The sequence below is a fragment of the Rattus norvegicus genome, chromosome 11 (assembly GCF_021556685.1).
Source record: "Rattus norvegicus strain SHRSP/BbbUtx chromosome 11, alternate assembly SHRSP_T2T, whole genome shotgun sequence".
NCBI lineage: Eukaryota > Metazoa > Chordata > Mammalia > Rodentia > Muridae > Rattus > Rattus norvegicus.
The window spans coordinates 92,857,594-92,881,043 of NC_141544.1; the positions used below are offsets into that span (position 1 = coordinate 92,857,594).

Consider the following 23,450-nt stretch of genomic DNA (forward strand, 5'->3'; position numbering starts at 1 on the left):
CTGGTGCCAAACTACTTCTGCCCAAATGACTTCATAAGTTCTGATCTGGTCTCAATACGGCTGTGGTTAAAGCTTGGCAGGTAACTTAAGTAAGAGACGGCAAGAGCAGAGTGAAGTGCAGAGGAGGGCACTAGGCAGTGAACAGATGCCCTCCAGCCAGGGCTACCTCTCGGAGTCGGCACCAGATCTGAAAGGGCTGAACAATTCAGTCTAGGATAACTTCCGTGAAACCACATGGTGAGATTTTTAGAGAAGATGAGGAAATTAAACTCCTGCATGACTTGAAAAGGAATGTGGGTATGTTACAATACGTGTGTGTGTGTGTCTGTGTGTGTGTGTCTGTGTGTGTCTGTGTATGTGTGTGTCTGTGTGTCTGTGTGTGTGTGTGTATGTATGTCTGTGTGTGTCTGTGTATGTGTGTGTCTGTGTGTGTGTGTCTGTGTATGTATGTCTGTGTGTCTGTGTGTCTCTGTGTGTGTCTGTGTGTCTGTGTGTTTGTGTCTGTGTGTGTGTCTGTATGTGTCTGTGTGTGTGTCTGTGTGTTTGTGTCTGTGTATGTGTCTGTATGTGTCTGTGTGTGTGTCTGTATGTGTCTGTGTATGTGTCTGTGTGTGTGTCTGTGTGTGTGTCTGTGTGTGTGTCTGTGTATGTGTCTGTGTGTGTGTCTGTGTGTATGTGTGAAGTGTATATTAAGAACCAAAGAGCTTATTTGGAGGAACTTATAAAATTGACAAAATATAAAAAGAAACAGTTTGTATAACTATGAATTCAATAATTATTAAAGAGATAAATTTGAGATGGTAAGTAACTGGGGAGAGTTGGGGAGAGGAAAACAATTAAAATATGACGTATGAAAACTGTTAATTAAAATCATTAATGTGGATAAACGCAGGAATGAGATGAACAAGGAGTAGGCTCCCCTGCCAGTTCATTCGCAGATGAAAGATAGAAGGCGCATGAGAAAAATGTTCAATTTAAACATTAAAGAAATGGAAACAAAGCGAGATACCACCTTCTGCTGGCCAAGGGGCTGAGGCCATTTTATTTTGTTGATATGGCAACATCCTCCCTCTGGAAGTCTGAGAAGCAGGTGTTCACAGTGCCTCGAGGCATGGTGACAATGTCCTTTAAGGAGCTTAAAGAAACAGCGTTTTGAGATTACATCTCAAGTTTCCCAGGCTGGCCTCAAACTAGCTGCACAGCCAGGGATGACCTTGAACTCTGAAGAGAGACTGGAGGAGGTAATTACTGAATGGCAGTTCATGTTCCCGACAGGTAGGACGGAAGGGGGTGGGGCCTATCTGACAGACCTACTGCCATGTGTGATGGGAAAGCATGTCTGTCTGTCTCACTCTTTAGTCCTCTTCCACTTGCACACCAGCTGCAGACACCAGGCAGAGCACCTGCCCATCAACACCTGCGGCAGGGACATCAGTAATGGCAGCACTCTTGCCCACTAACTGAGCAGAATCTCGAATCAGAGCAGGTGTGAAGTACTATGTATGTGAGTAAATCCTGTATAGAGTAAACCCGGGATCTAGCACATCTCCTAGGACCAGGAACAGCACTTCTCTCCGGTATCTTTGACCTTGTAGAAATGGGTTGTTAGCAACAGCACCTCGGGCTCCTCACACCAGGAAGCTTCCGCTGAGGTCAGTCTGGCCACAAGCATACACACTGAGCTGTTTCTGGAATCACAGCTCACTTCAGCACTGACAGGGAGTGGATATATTTACCCTTCTGACTTCGATTGTCCCATTTCTATTCATTAAAGCATCCTAGTAGCAGCCATCCACTTACAGCAAACTAGAGGGAAAAATAAGAGGACACTGCACGAGTGTCACCCCATGAGTAGATTCCCATGACCTCTAGGTCTCTGTGGCACACATACTCCTAAAGTCACTCTGGTGGCCCACACCTCCCCCTGTGACCCCCGTCCTTGAGCATGCGCAGGACTTGCTCCCTCCTGTCAACCGGGTAAGTAAAGGTACTGAGATCAACAGGACACATAACTATCACTGTCCTTAAAGCCATGGCAACTGTCTGCCACCTCCCTCTTTCTCACAGTAGCTACAAGGAAGCATGTGGCCATGTTGGGGTCTCCACACAGCAGGGAAATGTGGGGTGACCTCTATGAGCTGAGGGTAGACTTCCTCACTGGGCAGGAAAGAAAGAGGTGGGGGAAGAGAAGTTCTCAGTCCAATAACCATGACCCATAGTCACAGGAACTGAATGTATTACCTGCCACAAATCCCTTAGTTAGACCTCCAGGGGAGAGGGAATTCAGCCCTGGCAACTGTCTTTACTAAGGCTCTAAGAACACCTTAACGGAGGATAGAGTTAGGCTACACCCCATATGAGGTAGTAAGTTGCAATAATGGTGGTATACAGAATTTCATAGCATCCCAACTACGGACAACTTGGCTCACACCTACAGAAAACACCTAAATCCCCTGAGGTATATTTAATAAAGATCTAATAGATAGTACGTAGCTCCTTTTAGTACAAATACCAGAAAGACACAGTGACTATCCTGCCTGGTTATGCAGGTCCACCTGGGCTGGAAACCTGAAATCAACATTAATCGTCATGCCCTGTACCACACTGCAGAGGAAGAATTCAAAAGATGTCAGAGACACACACTGGCTTCCAATGTGCTTTGTCTTGTCTGCCATTGCTACTGAGTTCAGGCTTATTCCCAGGTGGATCTGATCATCGGGCAGGATGTTCATTACAAGTCTCTACTATTCCTGTCAAAAGGATTAATGGGCCACGCTACTCATTACAATTTAATGCCATCAAAGGCAATACTGACACTCCACTGCCTCTCTTCTTGCTCACTTCAGCTTCCGGGTACCAGGAGATGAACAGGCTCCTCCAGTACACGTTACTGCTCCAACACACTGTGCCACTGTAGTGCACGAGGATTGCAACCTCCAAAACCAGGCGCCAAAGTGACCTTGCCCCTTAGGGACTCACTCGGGTACTTTGTTACAGTGAAGGAAAGTTCAGTAAAGCAGGCCTTGCCCCTTAGGGACTCACTCGGGTACTTTGTTACAGTGAAGGAAAGTTCACTGACACACTTGGGTACTTTGTTACAGTGAAAAAGTAAAGCTCACTGACAAGGTGGCCGTGTTTGGAAACAGAGCCTTGAAGACAGCACTGGTTGGGCAATAGAACACTATCCTGGGTAAGTCCCGTCCCGATGCAAGGTGAGAGGAGAGTGCACACTGAAGCCCTGACGTATGTAAGTGAATTTCTCACAATGCTCACAGCACACGAGTCTGGCCATTCCTCATTTGTGCTTCCGCTCACTTGACATTCACTTTGGGCCCTGCTCCTTCTCACTACCTACCACCCTACACGACCCTGCTTTGTTTCTCCCTAATGGGCCCTCAATCCTGTTCCTGAATTTGGAGAGTTGCTCCATAATTTATTAAATATAATAAACCACTGATGAATGAAAACTGCAGATTTTACTCCAGACTTCTATTTTGTACTGAAAATAAATCCCCTTTGGTAAATATGTAATTTACATCTGTAGCCTGCTGTCGCACCTTCAGGAAGACAAGTGCTGACCCATGTAAGAAGTACCAGCAACAGCAATTCCCATGACATCGCCACCGTCTGCAGAGCCCCCCCGGTGCAGCTTCCTAACATGATAAAGCGGCTCCCCAGCCCTCACCAACATGCTTAGAATTTTTTAGATAAAGGGTGATAAAACACCCATAATTTCCACTAAATTATTTTTTCTTTTGAGACAAGGGCTCACAATGTAGCCCAGGCTAGCCTTGAACTAGGCTTGTAACCCTCCTGCCTCTGTATATGGTTCTAGAATACTCTGCAAAGAGAGGGCAGTCTATATTCGTTTTTTTTTCTAGTAGAATATCTTAATCATATAAAATAATGGGTTTAATTATGCCATTGTCATATGTGCATACGATGTATATTTATTTTAAATTTTATGTATGTATCTGTCTTGCATGCATGTCTATGCAGTTCCTACGTAAGCCATAAGAAGGTGTGGGATTCCTCCAGAGAGCTGTGAACAGTCAGGTGGATGCTTGGCACCAAATCTGGGTCCTGTGCAAAAACAGCCGGTGCTCTTAACCAATGGCGTCTCTGCGGCACCAATGTCCACGTTTAAGACTGCATTTCCACTCCCGTGTCACTGGCCTCCCTCCCTCCTCCTCCTGTACACGTGGTCGGCCATTGCTGCTTCTGTACCAGCGCCCTGCAGCCAGGACCACGCGGGCCGCGGCACCCACAGGATTGTTTGCTCCTGTGCCTCTGCACTAAAGCTGCACTCGGTGAGTGTCAGCATGGATTAAATCCCAGATTACTGTGCTGTGTTCCTAAATATTCTAATTCAGGTAGGTTTTTAAGGAGAAGAACCTGGAACTTCATCTTGAACGCGATCTCAGTTAACGGCACTGCTGTGGTCTGCAGAGCACACTCGGAGAGTCAGTTTTTAATTTATTGCCATCTTGCTCATGCACCGTTTCATTTCTGTATCCTCTGTGCTTTTGAAGCATATATTTTACTACTTAATATGCTTTCAGCCCTATTAAAAGTTATTTTAAATAACAGGTCAGATTCTTTTTCTTCTTTAGAAATTAGTACTCGGTATAATTTTATGATGAACAGTTCTGATACTGTTTTATGAACACGTGAGCATGTGGGTACATCTTTATGTGGGTGCACATGTGTGTGCTGGTTCACATGCACCTGTAAGAAGAACCTAAGTGTCATCTCCCTCCTTTACCACAGCGTCTTTCTTTGGCTCACAGCTCACCAGTTCTGCTAGCCCAGATAGCTACTGAGCCCTGGGGATTCTCCTGCCTCCACCTCCTCTGGGAATCTCCTGTGGTTTCAAGTATGTGCCAGCATACATACCCCCAACATAAGTTATGTGCTTCCGGGACGCAACCTCAGGGCAAGTGCTCTGTTGACTCCGTGTCAACACCAGGACCCCGTCCCAGTGCTAAGACTTTTAAATGTATACACCAACTCTTGTAACAGCCATCATCATATTGGCCTCTGTTAAAGGGGTCAGCAGGAAAGGGAAGAACGGACAAATGGGGGATTTGTCAACAGACAGTGAAGAATAAGAAAAAAATTTGAGAAGACATGCTGGAAATCAAAGATTATCAAAGTGTAAAGTGTACAGAATAGAGCAAAGAACTCCGAACTCCTGAGCTCGCTGTGCTGGGAGACCTTCAGAACATCAGCTAGTTTTCTTTCTTAGAAATTCAGCCCCTTTACGCTTGTCCATGTGCTGATGGTTCCCCAGTGGCTACTAACTACTTCTAATGTCTGTTCTGTTTTCTTTTTAAGATTATGTTCCAGCTGGATAAATGGCTCAGCGGTTAAGAGCACTGACTGCTCTTCCAGAGGTCCTGAGTTCAATTCCCAGCAACCACATGGTGGCTCACAACCATCTGTAATGGGATCCGATGCCCTCTTCCGGTGTGTCTGAAGACAGTTACAGTGTACTCATAAATTAAATAAACAAATCTTTTAAAAAATATTATTTTCATTTGTATACAATTGTGTATGGATGCACACACTGTGTGTGTGTGTGTGTGTGTGTGTGTGTGTGTGTGTGTGTGTGTGAATGCACACCATGTGTGTGCATGCCCAGCGAGCATCAGATGCTCTGGAGCTGGGATTAAAGGTGTGAACTGGGAACTATAGCCAGGTCCCGTGGAGAAGCCGTGAGGCTCTCATCTGCTGAGCTGTCTCCCCGGGAGCCCCACACCCATTTATGTTTCTTAAGTACATTGTTTGAAATCTTGGTCCTTCAGCCTTTCCCAGAAGAAAACCATATGGCAGATTCTCTCTGCAGTTTGCAGCCATGTAAGCCTCTTGCTAATCAGGTCCAGGAAACAGACTGCAGGCAGCCTTGCCCCCGTGTCTCAGTTAGTAACTTGTTTTTGCATGTGTGTGTTTCTGCAGGTATGTGTGCATATGCTTAGGGGTCAGAAAGGGTACAGAGTGCCCTCTGTCCTCCTGGGAGCTGGGTTTGCAGGCATTGCAGGGATGCCAACTTGTTACTATGGGTGCTGGGATCTAAATTCTAGACCAGACACTGAGCTCTCTCCCCGAGCCGTCACTAGCACTTGGCTTGTTTGGATGGGTTTGGTTGGGGCCCGGGGACTAAGCCCCGGGATCTTGCACACTAAGAAGACATGTCATCACTGAGCCACACCCTCCGCTTCCAGGTGTCTGCCTATGGTCTTCCTCGGTGAGTGTGTTACCGAGTTTGTGACTCCTTTGAGATTTTTGGGGACCTGAGAGGAAACTTGCTGGACATTTGTCATCCACTGGGCTCCCACTCTCCCACCCTATCATTAAATTCTGAAAGCTGGGAGGACAATGGGAAGACAGCCTGGAATGGGATCCGGCTGTTCTATGCTGATTATAGGAAAGGCTTAGAGCTGGGTACGGTGGCCCAGGCCTTTAATCCAGGTACTTGGGAGGCAGAGGCAGGGGAAGACCTGCAAGTTTGAGGCTATTCTGGTCTCCACACTGAGTTCCAGTACAGCCAAGGTTATGCAGAGAGATCCTATTTAAAACAAAACACGAGGTAAGAGCTGCTTGGAAGAGGAGAGGGATTTTTAGTGTTGCGTTCTGTGGAAAACCTTTCCATGCAGTGGCCAGCAGCCCCCACTGTCCGTGCTGGGTGCCTTTCTACCTGGCATCTGCTCTCAATGCCGGCCCCAAATCGGTTTTCCAGTTCTAAAGTGTCATCTGTGCGGCCGTCCTGCTTCTGCCTGTTTGTCCAAGTGCTTTTCTGGCCCACTGGGAACTGTGTGTTTACTCTGCCTTGCATACATGGAGAAGTAGGAAGAGCGTTGGCCTATGCCTCCCAGGTGTTCCCTAATAGTCTTTGATGTCCACAGACTATCTTGTGTAAACGGCTTCTGCTACGTTTGTGCTGCCTGTGTGTTTTGAAATTAATTTTACCAGACTGATCACACCACTTTGCTATGGAAACCACTCTCACAACAGAGCACTCAAGATTTAATCTTTAAACAGTATGGCTGAAGTAGTATATTGCCAGGATACGGTCACAGTGATTGTTTTATGAGGAAGGCAGAGTGAGAAATTATCATCTCATTTTCCAGAATAAAGAAGCCAGGGCACGGACAGATGGTTAAATGAGACAGCACATGAGGAGGTGCCTCAGATGGAGTGCAATGTATGAGTGTGCACATGCACACATACATAAGTAATTTAAGCATATGCCTGCGTCTGCATATATGGACACTTTTGTAGCAAAAGGAGGGCATGCATGCTGTCCAGTAAGCTCTCGTCACAGGACATTTTCATAGCTGGCTGTTAGTTTTCGTTATTCAGGAGACACGATTATCTATTACAGTGGTTCAATTTTACCTGCTTTTTGAAACAGGGTCTTGTTATATAGCCCAGGCTAGCCTCATCCTCCTAACCTTCCTGGTGCTAGGATCACAAACACGTGCTGTAATCCTAAACTAGCAATTTCAAGTCATTTGAAAATACAAAATTTTCAAAATACAAGTTCAAAACCACAACTCAGAGATCTGGGCATGGTGATTCACAACTGAGATCCCAGCACTCGGAAAGATGGGGCATGTAGATTGTCGCAGGGTTAGCCTGGGCCACATAGTGAGTTCCAAAGCTGCCTGGGAACATCACAGAAGAGGAGAGGAAAGGGAAAAATGTATGAGCCTGTGGGTAGGGAGGAGGGATGAGAAATGCCCGCATGTAAGATGCTCTCCGAGGGCCTGGCCTGACCACCGCCTTCATGACCTCACAAGAGCTGTGGTGCCTGCACAGAACACAAGACTGGGTCTCTCAGCTGTCAGTCGTGGGTGAGAGAGGGGCCTACACATCCCTACCCCCCCCCCGGGAAACTATTGACAAGCGATGAATATGGGGAAGGGAAGTCACTGTCTCCAGTCGCAGCCACATGTGACCCCAGTGTATACCAATGGACGGCTCCACACGGCGCATGCTCAAGCAGACAGTCCTGGCTAAACTCAAGGGCCACAAAACAAAAAGACTCGAAGCTGAGAAAAGGACTTCTAGGGAGGGAGTGGTGGGGGTGGGGGTGGGGGTAAAGTGGGGGCAGGGTAGTATAAGACAGAGTAATCAGAACACAATATGTGCAAGTATGAAACTGCCAGACTAAATCCAATATTAAAGAACAAATGACAATAAATGTGCCTCGAGCTATTATAATGCCCTCATATATTATGACTTCATATAGCATAATGACCTTATATATTATTTCCTTATATATTATAATGCTCTCATATAGTATAATGCCCTTATATATTAAAATGTCCTCATATATTATGTCCTTATATATTATAATGTTCTCATATATTATACTATCCTTATATATTATGTCCTTATATATTATAATGTCCTCATGTATTTTAATATCCTTATATATTATCTCCTTATATATTATAATGACCTCATGTATTATAATGTTCTCATATATTATAATGTTCTCATATATTATAATATCCTTATAGATTATAATGTCCATATATATTATAATGTCCTCATATAATGTTCATATTATAATGTTCTTACATATTATAATATCTTTATAATATTTCAGTGTCCTCATATATTTCATGCCTTTAACCTTATTCACATCTGTGTTCCTTCTGATTTACACTATTTTATTTGCTAAGATCTCATTCCCTGAACTAGATGACCTATGAGCCAAGTGAGGGTCAGGTAAGTTTGCCTCTGGTTCTCTTTTTCTCCCTTTCTCCTCTTTGCCTACATATTATACAGAAAGAACAAGACAAATGGCAGTCCGTTCTCCACAAGACTTCAATCCGTGGTCAGCATGAGCAGGAAGAAGAGAGCGATTAAATCAGAGATGAGTCAGAGACTATGTGCCAAGGGAACCAAGACGGGACACAGCTGCGGTCTGAATGCTGCTAAGCAACTAGAAGCTAGAGCTACAGAACTCAGAGGTCAGAGGGAAGCAAAGGGTTAACAATCTGAGGTTGATGGACAGTGACAAGGCAGGGCAGGGTCAGTCAAACCAAGGCTCCAGATGGAAGAAATGATTCTGTGGTCACTGGGAAATGCTATGTGACCCACTTATTAAAAACATTAACATATTTAAGTCCTGGAGAGGCTATAAATATATAAGCTTGTTTCTTTCTTTTTCTCTTTTCAAGCTCATTTCTTTTTACTTAGCTCTTTTTGTGTCCTGCTCAAGACACCTTTCCCTCAAACACATTTTCTACATTCTCTTTCCACAGCTTTGTGGCTCTGTTTATCTGGGAACCACATCTGCTACTCTTGTGTGCGCCATTCGAGAGGGTGACTGTTCTGCTCTGCTTGTCCCTCTGGCTCTGCACAGAGCTGGAGTGGGATCTTCTCAACAAGGTGACAACCTGGGTTTGAGTTCCAGACCCACAGAGCAGAAGGAAAGAGCCAACTCCTGCCAGTTGTCCTCTAATCTGCACATGTATTGTGGTACATGCATGAATGTGTACACAGACAGACACACAGATACACACAGACACACAGAGATACACACACAGACACACACACATACACACATACACACAGACACACAGACACACACACAGACACACACACAGACACACACATACACACATACACACACAGACACACACACAGACACACACACAGACACACACACAGACACACACACACAGACACACACACAGACACACACACAGACACACACACAGACACACACACAGACACACAGACACAGACACACACACAGACACACAGACACACACACATACACACATACACACACAGACATACAGACACACACATACACTCATACACACACAGACACACACAGACACACACACAGACACACACACAGACACACACACAGACACACACACATACACACATACACACATATATACACATAGACACACAGAGACACACACACAGACACACAGACACACAGACACACACACAGACACACAAACAGATACAGACACACAGAAAGACACACACACACTTTTTAAAGATTAGTGAATCTTTTAAAAAAAGTTCTGGCGATCTGTTCCACAATGTGGACATACTTTTTCTAAGGTGTACATTTAAAATGGTTATTAAGTTGTAAATTTCATGATCTGATTATTAGTAACTAAATGTTTTTAAACTTCACAAAAAATATATTATAAACTCTAAAAACAACAAAAAAAAAGTATGCTGAAGTCATTTTTTTAACCTATCAGCTTGGCAAACGTCTAATAATAACTTGGCAGGGCCCCTGGAGCCATGTCTTTATACTGTTGGGCCGCACGCACTGGCACCACTTTCCTGAGGACAAGCAGGCAGTCTGCCGCATCTCTTGACAGTGCACTGAAACACAGGAACGCCACCACTGTTTGTAACAGAAACAACTAAATGCCCACCTTCACCAGACTGCTTTTATTTAGTCCAAACATACAATATAAGAAAACACAACTATTTAAAAACGAAAGTGTTCTCTAAGTGTTATTAGCAAGACATACTCAACATATGTGAGACATTCAGAGTAGAATGCAAGTGTTGCGTGGGAGGAGGAAGCTTCCACGTTTCCTTTCACATCCAATGGGATCATGGAGAGGGTACATGGGAAACAGCAGTGGTTTAAGATTCTAACGAGAATTGAAGCATCCTGGATAGGACCTGGCTGGGGTGAAGACTTTTTGGTGTGGATCTTTTTACATGCTGGTGGTCTTAGAATCACGTGACTCTATCGGTTATTTAAAAAAGAATGTTTAGAATGAACTTTAACGGCACCAGGTGACATTAATCTCTTTGTACAAGTATTTCCCAAGCCTCTTCCCACAAGCAGGCACTACTGTGGGCACTGCTGAGTCAGCACTCAACAGGAAGAAAAGGTTCTCGCCCTCTTAAAACCCACATCCTACAGAGAAAGACCAAGTATACAAGTATGGACGCATATACACACATGTACACACTTTTTTACATGTATAAAATAATGTCCTACTGGACACTGAAAAAAACAAAACATCAAGTCCTGGCAAAGGGAGAGGAGTGGTGTGGAGGGTGGGGAGTGCACCCTGCAGGGCACTCTTCCAGGCTGCTAGGAGGAAGCTTTGGTGGCTACAGAAAGAGACAACCTGGGAAAAGATCTCCACAGGCAGCAAAGGCCCGAGGCAGAAGCAAGCCTGACATAACCAAGAAAGAGAAAACCTTGTGTGTAGCTGGAGCCATTGAAGAGAGGGCCGCTAGGGTTGGTGCGAACACGCTTGGGAGCTAGACAGTCACCTTGGAGGGCACTGCCATGGCATGGATGTTAGGCGACTCAATGATGTATGGGCAACTCGCAGGGGTGTCTGAAAACTTCCAAAAGAGCTTGGCTTTTTAAAATTAACAAGGACTCTGGTTAAGATTCAGAAGCCAGCACACGCTAGTCTAGCCTCCCAGGTGGCTAGGACTGAGCCAGCCTGGGGACAGCTGCTTCCCTGGTGGCCTATCAGTCTGGCTTCTTTCCAAAGACTTCTACTCCCTCCCTAGTCTCGCTTCATGAACCAACAACTAACCAAATAACTTCGCCCAAGATTCTTTATTGCCTTAAGGAAGTTAACAGGCCAGGAGCCTGGAAATACTGTGATTCAGCGGTCTAAAGGGTGAACAAAGTTTCGCTTCAGTACAGTCCTGGGCCCTGCTTAGAACAACATGTCCTGAGCTCTCATCCCACTCGGCACACAGCAGCAAGAAGCAGGCTTGGAAAGAAATTGTCCCTGAGGTCTGAGATGAAGACAGGGAAGCCCAATGAGCTTCCATGTAAACAACCTCAACATTTACCAATGGCTGGCAGGGTCACTGGCCAAGAGTTAGCTTTTAACTCATATATTAACCATGTCAAAGTTCATGTCCATAATCAAAATCATACAATTATCATGTATCAGTTTTTAAAATATATATTGTAGTAAAAATAAAATAGAAACTACCAACCCTCGCAGCACCACATGCAGCTTTAGCATCCTTACAGCAGTCAGGAGGTCAGTACGTTTGCACCAACATGTATGGTTCCCAGAATCCTCATCTTAAAACAAGGGTAATAGGAGCAGCACTAATTTATCTCTCTCTCTCTCTCTCTCTCTCTCTCTCTCACACACACACACACACACACACACACACACACACACACTATGCCTCATATGTGAGGCATAACTTATATACTACAGGACTGGGATTTCTGACAAATCAGTACAGATGTCAAAGTCCTAAAATCTCTCTCCCATGTCACATTAAGTCTCAGGATACCTGTGGCTTCCATCCATTTCATTCTGCTACTCCATTCCAGGTTCCCAACCTCTGCCTGTTTTAACCACTACTCTCCCGTTCTTTTCATTTATTTGAATATCAAAAACCTCTACCTCAATCATCTCAGAGCGGTGTCAGCTAACATAAGCCGTAATCAATTGTAAGGAACACGGGGTGAAGTCTAAGCGTGATTGGAAATGCTCAGTCTCTAGGCACGAGCTGCAAACCCGTTCCCATTTGCTTTCAGCTGTAAACACTTCCACTCAACCTAAGACATTCAGATCGGTTTGTTCAATCAGGATCAGTTTGAGTGGAATACTCGCTTCGGATGTTTATAGCTTCTCTTCGCCTTAAAGAACAAAGCCATTTGTGAAGTGCGGAAGCTTCCTAGGCAGATCTAGCGTAGAAGACACAAAGCCATGCAGAACCTAGGGAAATCATTCTTGGCAACTGTCACATATTAAATGTGCCCCAAGAGTTAAAGAACAGAAACTACTTACCGCATGCTGAAGTCTGGACAGACCGCCTGAAACTACAGGCGGCCAACTATTCCCTCGGATTAAACTTTGTCCCCTGCCTGGCTGTTTCTGGATCAAGTTCACACAGATACATGTTTGCAGTGGCCTTGGAAGCTACCGCCCTGCAGGCCAGGTAGGAGGGGTTGTTCCTTTAACTCCTGCGACTCAGCAGCACCCCAAAGGTCAAGTCCGATGTGTGGGTGAAGACAATTGTAATGAAGACTAGAGAAAGCCTGAGAACTCTCATTATCCTGGTGGCCCAGCTTGGGTTTCTGAAGGATTTATTTTCCATGTGTTACAGGGTGTGAGGAGTAGAGTCCTCAGAGCTCCAATGATCTTGATTCTTATTTCAATGAAAGTTTCCCCTCCTCCCTGGAGTCTATGGTTGTGCAATCACAGCTGAAAGAGGCCTGAAGTTTGCTTCTCTGTTTGCACTCAGTGCCGTGTCCTTTGCCTGCAGGCTTTCACTCCTGAACGACTGCCTGTATTGCCACTTCTCACCAGCAGCTTCTCCAGGACCAGCTATCTACTATGGCACATATGTGAACCACTCTGGGAACATTATCATGGCTACATGTGGCTAACCACTCTGGGAACATTATCTTTTTCTCTCCCGGAAAATACATTCTGGAATCATCTTTAACTTTTCTGGATTCTCTGTATATAACTTGACTTCCTCTCACCCTGCTGATTCTCTGCGATGAGCAGAATGGCATGTCCCTGTTATCAGAACCTGCAAAAATTACTTTACATAGGGACTTTGTACATATGATTAAGTTTAAGAATGTTGAAACATTATCCACAGGAGTCCAGTCTAGTCACAAGACTGTGTTATCAGTGCGGACTCTTCCCGGCTGTGATTAGAAAGAGTCACTGTGAGGACTCCACTAATCCCTGCTGGCTTTAAGGTGGAGAAGAGACACAATCTGAGGGATGCAGGTGGGCTTAAGCTAGAAGAAGCACAGAGACAGACGCGCCTTCAGAGCCTCTGGGAAGGCCTGAAGCCCTGAAAATACTTGTTTTTACACCCAGTGAGATCCACCTTGAACCCTAATCTGTCATCTTAATTAATTTTTTAAATTATGCGTATGCATTGGTATTTGTGGGAAGGCATGTGCGCGTGCATGCAGAAGCCAGAGGCATCAGGTGCCCTGGCACTGGAGTAAGAGGTAGTGGTAAGATGCCTGGGACTTAAGCTAGCAAATAAACTAGGGTCCTCTGAAAGGGCACCAGGTTCTTCTAACCACTGAGCCATCTCTCCAGCTCCCTAATCTGTAGTCATTTAAACTGTAGGTTTGCGATGACTTATATAGACTAGGAAAATAATATAGGCAACTTAATTTCAAAATATTCCCTTGAGTATAATACTCAAGGCTGAATAGAATATTCTAAGGTGTCTGATAAAGGAAAAATATTAAAAATACAAAGATATAAAAAAGATATCCTTGGCCTGGAAGTAAACACTGTTTTTGCTTCTCAATGCATTATAGAACTTCGTAGATTCCCGAGTCTGTGCCTACACAAGGTTTAACATCAGTTTAGTTGTCTGAGTAGATTTGGCCCCCATTGATTCATGTGTTTGAATGCTTGACCATGGGGATATTAGAGGTGTGGTCTGTTTGGCAGAAGTGTGTCACGGTGTAGGTCAGCTTTAGGGCTTCCTATGCTCAAGCTCTGCCCACCGCTGAAGAGAGTCTCCCCCTGGCTGCCTTCAGACCACGCTGTAGAACTCTCAGCTCCTCCAGCACCATGACCGCCCACACACTGCCATGCTCCCCACCACGACGATAATGGACTACAAGGCAGCCCTCATGAAATGTTTCCTTTATGAGTTGCTGTGGTCATGGTGTCTCTTCACAGCAGTGGAACCCTGACTGAGATACTCAGTGTCTGACTCTGCTCTCTTCTGTGAGCTTTGGTCTAGCTACAGTTGAGACAAGAAGAGAGATGGCATCAAACACACGCAGACATGGGGGTTTGAATGAGAGTGGCACTGTAGGCTCACACATCTAGATGCTTGGCCACCAGAGAGGGCACTGTTGAGAAGGATTAAGAGGGCAGCCTTGTGGGAGTGAGTGTGTCACTGGAGGTGGGTGGTGAGGTTTTCAGAAGCTAGGCTCACTGCCTCTCTCTTCCTGCTGCCTGTGGATCTCTCAGCTCCTTCTCCTGCACCATGTCTGCTGCGTGCCGCCATGCTTCCTGACATGATAATAATGGACTAAATTTCCGAAACTGTAAGCCAGCCCCAATTGGATGCTTTCTTTTGTAAGAGCTGCTAAGATCATGGGGCCTCTTCACACTCAATTCAGCTCAGGAGAAATCATAATAAAAAGATGACATCACTTTAATGCATATTTTAACTTTAATATGGTAAAATTCAAAATATTGTATAAGACAGTGCTGTGAAGTTATGGGGAAATAACGGAAACCACTCTGAAAAACAAGTGGATGAATGACGAACACAATGGATGCTTTCATCAAGCAATGACTAAAACCACATGTTCCCACGTAAACAAACACTTATGTGTGTTTGTGAATGTCCACCGCAGCATTAGGATGGGGACCAGAGGGAACTGGTAAGTGCTGTTATCTGATGGGATATGGAATAAAAGCAAGGCAGTTGTGGGCTACTCACTGAGAATTAGCAAACTATACTAATTTAAACTATACATGTGTAGAGAAATGTATTAAATGTGATTGTGTGTACCCATATTCATGCACATGGGCATGGCTGAGGTGTGTTTGGGTGTGCATGCCTGTAAACACCTCTCAGGAAGGCAGATTCTAGAATAACAGAGGCTCCAGAGGTGGAAAGCACACAGTACCCTTTTGTGCTTTGGAAACTTTTTACCAAAGCTTTTATATCAATTTGAAAATATGCTAAGTGTAATATGACACCCTAGATTATGCATTGTGTCAGAAAAATACAGTACTGGAAAAGACAAATGAAGTATAGATTTCAGATAAAAATCATATTCATTTCTTAATTTTGACAATAAGACATGTTCACAGAAGATTCTTATGTGAGAAGTTGGGTGAATGTTATGTGGGAATTTTTGTACTGTCTTTGCGACTCCTATAAATCTAAAAAATTAGTCAAAAGATAAAATATTAACTCAAATAATAAAAAGCCTGTTTGGGGCTGGTGAAATGCCTCAGTGGTTAAGAGCACTGACTGCTCTTCCAGAGGTCCTGAGTTCAAATCCCAGCAACCACACAGTGGCTCACAACCATCTGTAAGGGGATCTGATGCCCTCTTCTGGTGTGTCTGAAGACAGCGACAGTGTACTCACATATACTAAAGTAAATAAATCTTTAAAAAACAGTAATCAGGATGGGCTTGTGGGGTGTGGGGGTGAAGGAGCTTAGAGAAGGAGAGGTGAGAATCAAAAGGCGAGATGAAAAGTCATGGGAGCGTCAGCCACGAGGTGATGGTTGAAGGCTTACCTTAAAACAAAGGTCACTCGAGTACCTAGTCAGGACATTTCAAACAAATCAATCAGGATACTTTCGATAGCAGAGAAAACCCAAACATGTTAGTGACAAGAGAGGAGCGGGCGAGCCTGACTTTAGGCTCCTGAGACTTTCGGCTTTGTGGATGGAGGCTTGCTGCCATGCCTGGCACTCTAAGCTTGACACCCAATCCCATGTGGTACAGGGAGAGCACCACCCCCCACAAGTTGTCAGACTCCATAAATATACTGTGGCACATGTGCACCCTCACACACGTACACGATAAATAAATCCATGTAATAAAAGCATTAATTAATTAACAACCACTGGTTAGAGCCCATGTCAGTACTATGCACTGCACCGGGGACATGAGGACGAGCTTGTGATGATCACAAGCGTGTACAGTAAATGACCTGACTAGAACATCCAAATGGCTTCTAGGCAGACTTACTCTAAGATAAGGGTGTAGACAAGGGGAAACAATTAGGTGAGAAAATAGGACCGAGAAGCGGTCACTGAGTCAAGGGACACAAACGATTCAGGGACAAGCGTGGTGGCAACGAAGGCAGGGGGAAGTGGGCCAAGGGCTTGGAAGAGCTGCAGGGTGGGATGAGAACACAAAGGAGCAGAGAGGCCCTGACCGAGAACAGACACTCAAAGACCACCAGACCCTTGATGTGAGACCCCAGTGCAAGGACACCCGAGATGACCTCCACGTCCTCTAAAGCAGAGCCAAGAGGGACTTCGACACAAAGGCTTTCAGGAAAGGACAGCACCCTCTGTCCAGCTTCTCGTGCATGTGTGCTTGAAACTACTGTAACACCAGCTTTATTTGGGAGAAAATAAACTCAGGGAGAAGACTGCAAAATTTACACGTGGCGTGGCTAGTACAAGCATTGAGATGGAAAGGTGGTGGGTGGGGGTGGGGGAGGGAGCTTCTCCTCTTCCCTGGACAATATGCTCAGTTTCTGAAACATTTGCCAGAGCAGCCATGTTGAAATCTGTGACTGCTTTTAAAACTTGGGCTACCTAGAGTTTTAAATATAACTCTGAATTGTGGCTTCACCTGGCAAGATATATTTCATTATTAAGGGAGAAAAATAAAAAATAAAGTTTTAACCTGCCACGATGTCTCTGCTTCTATAACCACTACTGTTTAGCCTCTGCAGCTGTGGCTGAGGCCTAGCTGCACACGGAAAGGAGGTCAGTATCTAATCGATACTCCGACCACAGCGCACAGAGTTCTGGATCAAGTATATAGGCAAGAGTGTGTGATGTGCACACACCTGTGCTTGTGTGCCAGATACATGTCATGGCTGTATGTGTCACCAGATTCCAAATGATCTCAGACACAACTAAACCCTCGACTTACCTAAGACAAAGAGTCCAGGAGTGAAGTGGGAGAGCAGTTTTAGTCCCCAACTTTCAACTGATCAAAAAGAAATACTATTTTACCATTAAATGTTCATAAGTAAAGATTTATTGGCCTGGGAACTTTGCTCCAATCATTTCCGCATCATTGTGAGCACCCTGCTTCTGGGTACAAGGCAACATTCTCACCAAGCAGACACTGGGCTGTAGCCTTCACGGGAGAAGTTACTGGAGTAGTAAAACATAAACACAAGAGTCCAGAAGACACCATCAAAAACTATGCCAAAGTAGCCATTTCTCATGGCTGCCCACTGGGTGAAGCAAGTGTTCTTGATGGCAGTGTAAGCCCGAAAGAGATCACTGCTGCTTACCAGAAAGAAAATGCTAAGGATAGTCCAGATCACAGCTTTTCTAAACCAAAAAGCAATAGGGAAGATAACTCCTTTTTGTTTGTTTTGTTCTCACCGTGTAGCCCGGGCTGGCCTGAAACTCTTTAGGCAGACCAGGCTGACCTTGAACTCACAAAACCCCACCTGCCTTTGCCTGTAAGTACTGGGATTAAATCTGTTTAAACCTGTATGCCACCATGCCAGCAGCCCTTAATCGTTTTGTACGCTATTTGGAACTACCTTTTGAGGCTAGGAAACAACAGGTGAAAACGACACGAAGCCTGAGAGACAGCGTGGAGCTTCCCTAAGTGAGTCACTCAGCGCAGGGTGTGGCTCGCAGCCAACAGCAGACTCGCACACAACTTTGAAGTCTGAAAGCTCCCCGAACCCTGGAAACTAAAACTCCAGACCCTACCACTTAACGAGCACCACACAGAAACTTTAACTGCAGAGTTAAAGAGTCAGGGTTGAAAAGCTTCGGGCTGGAGGATGAACGCCTGCCCTGATACTGACTGCCTACATCTGTGTGCAAGCATTTACAGACGCAAACGCCCTAACCCAGACACTCTCAGCCTTCCTAATGCTGCGACCCTTTCATACAGTTCCTCGTGCTGGGGTGACCCCTGCCATAAAATTATTTTTGTTGCTACTTCTTAACTGTAATTTTGCTGCTGTTGTGAAGTGCGATGTAACCATCTGATATTCAGCCCTGTGCAGTTGGGACCCACAGGTTGAGAACTGCTGCAATCCATTATTGGCACCCAGCATCGTTTGCTTAGGTAAAAAGTCTGTTTACTAATGTCAGTTAGGGCAGGGTTAGAACATTTCAAGAACAATTAGACTGATAGAAGCACTGAAAAAATCATACTGGAAATACTTTAAGAATTTCTGCTCATGAGAGCAGGAATGGATGAAGGGTGCTAGTCAGAAGCCTGCAGTCAGAATTCTCGCTCCAGACCCTACAAGCTAGAAGTGGACGGACTGCAGCAAGCTGTCCTCTGACTGCCACGTGCCCGCAGAGTATGTGTGTGTGTGTGTGTGTGTGTGTGTGTGTGTGTGTGTGTGTGTCTACAAGCGCACACACGCGTGCCCTCACGCTCTATTTTAAGGCTAGCTGGGGAGAGCGGCTTTTTTTGTAAGTACTAAAAAATAATAAATCATGAAAGAATATGTTTCCAAGTTCCTTAAACTTACTTTTAATCAAAGTATAAAAGAAATAAAATTCCAGGTCTCCCTTTTATATTAAAACCAACAGGATAAAAGGAGCCACTTAAAACCAGATGGGTTAATGTTTACACAGAGGCAGCTTTTCCCAATTGTGTTCTCCTTTAAAGTTCAAAGGTTGAATGACCTTGCTGGAATTCCCCTGTCAGCTGGGAGTGTCTACTGGACTTCCAAACAGAAACTACACTCACATGACACATCAGAACGGAATGCCAAGTGGTATCTGTCCCTGCACCTTGAACCTGACGGGTAAGAATGAATCAATAAGCTTTACACAAAACGAGAAGCTTTTCCTCTCCCAGGCCACTTAACAAAGTATTAAATGTCATTATATTTCACAGTATGTACTTATGGTGTCAATACACTCAAATGTGCGGCTTCCACCTATCACTAACAGGCCCGTATTCAAATACAGCATACACCATTCTGAAGTGAGAATTTGAGTCCATATCTGCTTCCTGTTACTTCAGAGTAACCTCCTAAAGACCTAGATAATATGAAGCCTTCATTGATTTTGAGAACTCCTAAAACATCTCTTTGTAGAAAAGACACTGTAAGGTGAGGTGGTCATGAAACCCGTTCTTGGCAGTGTGAGCCAATCATGAGGTGAAACTCAACACAGAAGGTGCAGAGGCCAACCCCCTCGCCCACCGGCTAACCACACCCACCGGCTGGCCACACCCACCGGCTGGCCACATCCACCGGCTGGCCACACTTCCAGTCCCACCCCAGGCATTTCTCCTCTCAGTTTCAGAGGTTGAAAACACAGTAAACATTGCACCGAACTGTAGCCCAGCAACTTTTCTTTCAAACACTGTTTTCAGGGGGGAAAAAAAGTAACATTTCACAGTCTGAGTTTCTACAGAACGTTTTATTATCTCGATAGTGGCTGACATCTTCTATTACACAGAGCATACGTTTTATAATTGTTCTTTAATTTTGTAAACTTTTAAAGGAGGTAGAGAGATAGTTTAACTGTTAAAGAATATTTTCATTTAAACATATTTTTTATGTGTCTGAGCATTTTTTCTGGCATGTAATGTGATGGTCTGAATGAAATGGACCCCCAGAGGCCCATAGGGAGTGGCACCATTAGATATTGTGGCCTTGCTGAAGGAAGTGTGTCACTGGGGCGGGCTGTGAGGATTCAAATGCTCAAGCCAGGCCCAGTGTCAGTCTGTTCCTGTTTCCTGAATCACTTCAGCACCGTGACTATCTGCATGCCACGGTAACAGACTGAACCTCTGAACTCTAAGTCCCCAGCTGACTGTTTTCCTTTAGAAGAGCTGCTGTGGCATGGTGTCTCCTCACAGCGGTAGAACCCTAAGACATGTGCACATGTGCAAACGGGGCCTATGCAGACACACCCTAGGCATCAGATCCAGGAGCTAGAGAGAAGAATGATTGAGTCCCATGTGGGTCCTGGGACCCAAACCTAGACCGTGTGCAAGAGCAGAGAGTACTTAAGCCAGCGTCTCTCTAGCCCTTTGTTCTGAGGCAGGGTCTCACAGGGTCTAGCCTGGGCTTGAACTCCCTCTGAAGGTGGTAATGCCCTTGTCTGCCTCTCAAGTGCCAGGATGATAGTGTACTTCACCACTCCGAATGCAGGAAGCACCAGGGATGGGTTCCTCACACTTGCAGGTACGCTATCAACTGAGTCACAGCCCCTGTCCTACCATAAACTCTCACAATTCGAAGCACTGGCACATTAAGTAAAGATTACCAAATGCTGCTGTGTAGGGATCAGCTCCTCTATTGGGACCCAATACACAAATGTGTAATTGTTTCCTAAAATCCTGAAGCCTTCAAGTGGTAAACATACTTTATGTCAGTGAGCTGGCCAATGGCTGGCAACCTTAGGAAACCCAATGAGAATCCAGCACAACAGAGACTGAGAGGCAATATTGGACACGGGGAAAACACAGGGGCTTCAAGCTAAATAAAGCAACATGGCAATTAGTCAGAGCTGGGTAGTGACGCTCTCATAAAAACCCAAAGGAGCATCTGACGGCTCGGCCACGGCCATTTCTGGAGAGCAGACTGCTCTCGCCCGTCCCGTGTGCCTTGCCGGTTTTCTCACTAATTCCCTTTACAGTCAGTCACCCACAGGGATGCATGCCCCGGTTCCCTGTGAACTCTAGCAAGCCTGATGAATCCCAGGAGGGACCTGTGGCAGCGACAAGTTGCAGCTGCTCAGTTGAGCAATCTGGAGCCGGCAGCTGTATCTGACCTCAGCCACAAGTTCAAAGCTAACCACAGCCACTTTCTCACAGATGTAAAATGCACTTTATTTCTCCTGATACGTGCCCTTTTACTGGGCCAGCCTCGCTATGCTCGACTGAGTCATACCTAATTCATAGTGTGACACATCTGAAGGCTCACTTCTGCTGGGACTGCACGTTTGGTGCCACAGAGCCAAGTGTACACTTCAGTGTGGCTGGAAATGCAAAACACATAGTTTCTTCCCTGTGGTGGGGAGGGAGAAGAAGAAAGTATATCTGACTCCCTGTCTTTTCAGGAGTTTTGAGCAACTATTTTCTACCAAGGAGGTGGGATTTCCGGATGCCTGGGAAGTGTGGGAGCGCAGACTGGAGCATGCAGTTCCAAAATTAGACACCAGAGGGCGCAAGAAGCCCTTACAAGTTCCTGAAAAAGTTCTCCAATTGGGAAATTACATAACCCCATAGTCCAGAGACCACACACCCATAAAAATACTTGAGAGGTTCTAAAACTATCTAGGCTGGTGGATGAATGTGCACGCCGTATGAATCTAGTCCATAAATGACTGGGAGAGGATGCTGCTACTCTCTTCTCTTGGTATGTCTAACTGGAAATACGGGAGGGAATGTCATAGGAACCACAGAAATGAAACCTACCCAGACATGGTGGTTCCCTTGTATAAACTCAACATGTGGGCAAGCTCAGGCAGGACTGCTATGAGTAAGGAGCCAGCCTGGGCTACAGAATAAGGCCTTGTGCGAAACAAAACTAACAATGAAACAATCCAGGAATACATCAAAGTTGAAGAATTCAGAGAAAGAGTGAAAAGGAATTTTTTCAACATTACATTTGATCAAATAACTCAGCAAACGTGAGGACAAATGATTTAGGTTCATGAAGTAGAAGGGATGGGAGGAAGAGTGACACTCGAAGGACTGAGACACCATCAAGATGCCCAACACACACACACACACACACACACACACACACACACACACACACACACGAGTTGCAGTGTAAGAGCGACAGCGTAAGGTAGTAGTCATCGCTCTCGTCCTGAGGACTGAGTCAAGGAACTAGGCCTCTACATGCTCATTACCTTTTTATTTACTGCATGAAGAGGTGTGCATGTGTCTTGATACACATGTGAAAATATTAACAAATAGCTCTCCTACTATCTAGGTTGAGGGGCCTGACTGGGTTATGAGGCTCTGCAGCAGGAACCTTTACCCACTGAGCTATTCCACTGGCCCTACATATCTAAGCTTAACGGGGTCAAAGTGTTCTGAGTAACAAGCCCAAAGAAGTCCACACAAAGAAATATAACTACACTGTTAAAACTCAAAGAAAAACCTGTGTCAAGAGAAGTCCAGTCACACACACAAGAGCTCCTGAACATTGTCAGTGGATTTCTCTACAGACATAGATCAAAGGCACTGGAAAGATAAATTGAAAAGCACGAGAGCAAGCAGACCAAACCTTCCTCCAGGGATAAACGCAGAGGAAGCCTTCCTAGACAAAGCCTATACAAGGTGGGGAAGGGAGGGAAGGGGTTATAGAGCAGGCTAGCTAGACCTCACTAAGAAAGTGACTTGAGTCAAGACCTAAAAGAGGAATGAGGAGGAATGAGGAGGACACCCCAAGAACAGGAAACAGCACCAAATAATCCCCCCAAACACAAAGCAGGCACAGTAGCAGAAGACGTGATCAGGAGAGAGAAGACACCACGCTGGGGAGGTAAAGGGAGCCCTGGCTCCATTCCAGGGAGTGACAGTGTGGCTTTCATTCAGGACACGCAGTTGCTTTATGAGCTGAAACAGCAAGGGAAGAAGCATTAGTGGGCAACTGCAAGGGAGACGACTCTGGGGACAATCTAAAGCATCAGACTGTAAGGGTAACTCCAAGCTTGAGGACTGGAAAGTCCAGACTTGTGTGTTAATGAGCTGGGAAACTGAAGAGAATTTTGATAGGAACAAAGATCTGA

At 45.2% G+C, this 23,450-nt stretch overlaps 1 protein-coding gene and 1 long non-coding RNA gene across 3 annotated transcripts in view; one reads left to right on the forward strand and one right to left on the reverse strand.

Moving 5' to 3' along the window:
* Map3k13 (mitogen-activated protein kinase kinase kinase 13) overlaps window positions 1-23,450 on the reverse strand; it is a 144,395-nt gene that overhangs the window by 101,147 nt on the left and 19,798 nt on the right. The window contains exon 1 of one of the 2 annotated variants that reach the window (XM_087576087.1): window positions 12,792-13,180. The gene's annotated coding sequence lies outside the window, so the exon portion shown is untranslated. 2 annotated transcript variants of the gene reach the window in all.
* LOC148002689 (uncharacterized) lies at window positions 140-5,530 on the forward strand. Its single transcript, XR_015633667.1, has 2 exons — window positions 140-4,310; window positions 5,338-5,530. It is a non-coding gene; the product is annotated as an uncharacterized LOC148002689 (long non-coding RNA).